Source organism: Pundamilia nyererei, unplaced genomic scaffold, assembly GCF_000239375.1.
Source record: "Pundamilia nyererei isolate P.nyererei 1_Seehausen unplaced genomic scaffold, PunNye1.0 scaffold00081, whole genome shotgun sequence".
In the NCBI taxonomy this organism is placed as follows: Eukaryota; Metazoa; Chordata; class Actinopteri; order Cichliformes; family Cichlidae; genus Pundamilia; species Pundamilia nyererei.
This window is the reverse complement of record NW_005187482.1, coordinates 2,104,104-2,108,289: the sequence shown is the minus strand read 5'-3', so window position 1 is coordinate 2,108,289 and position 4,186 is coordinate 2,104,104.

The window sequence follows — 4,186 nt, the reverse complement described above, 5'->3', positions numbered from 1 at the left end:
GGGGGAATTACGCCATCCTTTAGCATGCACATCTTAATGCTTATGGTGTCCCTCACTGTTTCTAGTATGAAAAATACCCTGCAACTGAGGCCTGAGATTTTGAGTGTTTCTGTGTTTTGATGCATCACCTTTACACGCTGAGTTTCTTAAGACGGATTCAGATTCACCATTTCTGTGTAAAAATCCAAACATTAACATTTTGAGAAATTATCTCATTCTTGCTCAGAGTTACATGAGAAACATTACACTTTTTTAATGTCTGTGCAGTCACTGTGAAACTAAAACCAGCATCTGGTTACTGCTGCGCTCGGGCTGCAGATAACCTCGCTGACATGGCAACAAGACATTTTTATCTCTCAGTTTCAAACACTGATTAGGTGTTAATTAGAAGTTCTGGCTGGCAGATTTTTTTTTTAACTTCCTGGCAGTTTGGCTTGTTGGTTTCATGTTCATGCCAAGTTAAGAAAATTGGTTTGTAGAATTTGTCTAATATTTTTCTGAGGCACTGATCTCATCTAATTCTTGGGGAAAGAAAGTAAATAGTATACCGCCCACCATCTTGAACTATGCCTTCACTATTTTAGAACTGATATATACATTAAAAATACTTCTAGAATTGTTTGAAACACTTTAAAACCACATTGGCAATACAAGAAGAACAATATGTACTTCTTGTATATTCACTGTAGAAAATCTGGAAATCACTGTCTTTTTCTGACCTTTGATTTTTTTTTTTTCTCACTGAATTTAGCTATAACACTGATTTATGGCAGTGGATGTTAAACAGGATATGTTGTTATATGACAGATTCCAGTTGGTGTAGTGATTGAGTTTTACAATTAGATTTGAGATGTACTCACAATTTCACACTAAAGCAGTAAACATGCAGACCTCCCATATTTGCTTCTGTATCATACACCGAAATGCATTTTTTAAAAATGGAGATTTTCCAGCGCAGTTTTGTGACTTTTAAAATCACGACTTTAAATTGTGAATTTAAATTCACGTGACATCTTTGTATTTCTAAAATTTCCTTTATTTAAGGTGTTTACGTGTGTAAAAACAGTAATTACACCAACAACAAATACTGACCAGTGACCACTGCTGTAGTACAATTAACCAGGATTTAAAGTTGCAGAAAAATACTTTAATTAGTTCGATTATTGTGTAATTTAATGTAAAAATCTTGTACATTTGATGCATATTTAACAGGATAAAATATGGCAGCATACTTTCATTTATATGTTCAAAAAATGTCAAAATTAAGTTTATAAACTAGCAAATGGGTTTATCATTATGAAAATATCCAGTTAATTTGAGACTATTATGTTACATAAGCTGTTAAATGTAACTTTACATCAAAATGTTGAATAAACAACAGATCTTCACATTTAAAGAAGGTAAGCCCACATATGAAATGATTGGATTTATCTTTATTTAACACCAGAAAATATAATTCCCCATTGTAATATACTGTTAATTTATGATCATAGTAAGTTTAATATGATTCTTTATAAATAACTTCACATTCAAATATGAAATATTTCACAGAAGTTTACTGTAAAAAAAAAAAGTGTGCACTAATTACATTGCTGGATTTAACTTGGAAAAATCAATTTTAAAATGGTTAACCTTGATTATGATATTATTATTATACTTAAAACAAGCTGCTGTCATATGTAATATGTTTCTTACCACATGAAATTAATGGATGGACATTTTAAAAATATGCCGTTAATTAAAGATTACATTAAAAAAAAACGCGTTAAACCTTTCTTTTAATAAGGTTATCAGAGTAACAGTATTTTGCCTGCAGCATTGTGGTCAAATGACGAATCATGAAATGATGAGTTTGCTTTATAATGCCATCATCAAACCATTAGGAACCTGGTGCAAAAATCACACACATACAAAAAAGACCTACTTGTACACTCCTAAACTATCGTGATGAATCAGATGAATGTTTCAGTCCCATGAATCAGATCTCGTTCAAATACAGACGAGGTTGGAAGGAACTGATGAACAGTTGAAGAACAGTAGAAATTTGCAAAGAGTGTGTTTATGATAATACATTTGCATTTGGAGCTTGTTGCTACATATTGATATGAGGGTGAATTGAAAAAAAAAAAAACACATAAATTTGTATGAATCCATAGTCATTGGTATGCTTAGATGTCAATAACCTGGTGGCCCTGTTATTTAGTGAATGACAGTTTAAATGGTGATAAAAAAAACAACCCTTTTGCAAATGTCTACATAATCAACCAACCTACAGGCTGCAAGCACATGTGAAAGAGTGCATAAATTTCATGCGAGGACCCATCCTTTCTTTGTACGACAATGAAACACCAGCATAAACTGCATCCTCCAAAACTGGCAGATGTTCAGTCAGTAGTAGGATGCAAACATCAACACAACACCACCAGAAGATTGTGATGTGGCCATACCTAATGGTCTGACCCACAGATAATATGAAGTACTCTGCTGCCAAAGAAGAACTTCACTACACATAAGTAAGACAGGGAATCATTAACTGTTAGCCACAGACTGTAGGGTCAGTGGGTCTGACTGTATTTCAATGTTGAATCCCGACCTTCATATCCCCTGTGGACCTTGATATCCCTGCTTGTTCAACAACAAGAAACCAAAAACTGTATCATGCATGAACTCAAAATGAGGTAAATATGACACTGCTGATAGAAATGTCTCATTCCTGTCCCATAATGTACTGGGAAATCAGAGGGAAAAGGCCAATACAGAACTTGCTGGAGAATCATCAGAATTTTACATTTTCTTTAACATCAAGTAATCTAGTAGAAGTGGTCTGTAAATGAATGGTTATCTTAAAAAAAAAAAAACTGTAAACAGCTCAATCAGGAAAAACAGGGACTCCAAGTCTGACATTACAAAGATTCAATTTATGAGGCCCCCTTTAATCTGATGCATGTGCTTTAACTCAGAGAACCAAAATCGGCTGTGTTAGCTTAGCTTAGCTTTACCAGCAATTTGTACTGGAATGGGAGAAATTCCTTCATGTGTTCAGCCATGGAGTAACAACCACCGGGACAGATCGTAAATAATATGGGGTCACCTTAATGGGTTCCTGAATGAAAGAAGAAATTTCATTCACGTAGACACCTTTTCTGATTTTATTAAAGAAATGGGGGGGGGGCAAATGCAAGCTACCTGAGGGAAAAAAGAGCTGGAGTACAAAAACGAAAATATTGAAGCAACAGAAGGCAGATGTGACTAAAGTTAACGATGCACACATCCAAGCTGAAGTACTCAAGGAGCAGAAGGAATTTGAGAGTAAGAAACATCTGGAAGAGATAAGAACTGGAGCAGAAATACAAAGATCTGGAGGAGAAGGATAAACTTCTGCAGAAAAAACATCAGCTCCAGGAGAAATGTATGCAGCCTTAAGAGCCGGAGAACATAAAAAGTCAGTATGCACAGCTGGAGGAAAAAAATAAACAGCTGGAGCTCGAACACCAAATAATGGAGAAAAAGATCCATCTGGAAGTATCAGAACTGGAAACAAAGTTAAAAGATGCACACATGATCATTGAAATAGAGGATGATTGCAAGAAAAATCTGGAAAACTGGAGGAAATGCTGAAATATTCAAAGAAAAGATGCAACTGGAAAATGAGCACAAAGAAATGGAGATCAAAAAGTTTGAGTTGGGTTGGCGATGTGTCGGGTTCTTTAATCAACTCCCCAGCTTGAATAATTCTGTTGGGTTATAGTTTGGGTAGCTTTGATCAAATATTAGTTCAAACTTTTACTATCATCCTCCATCTATCAGCCACATCGTGCTAGCGCTGGTTCATGTTATAGCAGTCTTCATATAAAAATGTGTTAAACAAAAAAAAAGAAAAATGCTGTTGCTAGATAGCCAAGCTACATTCACTACATAATGACATTTGGGGAAAGCACTGCTTTCATCTAATTCTTGTATTTACAGCATTAAAGTAGTCTTTAGCAGTTTTATCAACTAAATAAACACTGCATATCTGTGAACTAATCATAAGTTATCTAAAGTACACTCAACAAAAATATAAACGCAACACCTTTGTTACTGCTCCCATTCCCCATGGGATGGACGTAGAGACCTAAAATTCATTCCAGATACACAATATAACCATCCCTCCCAAACAGTGGTCACAAATCAGTCCAAATGTGTG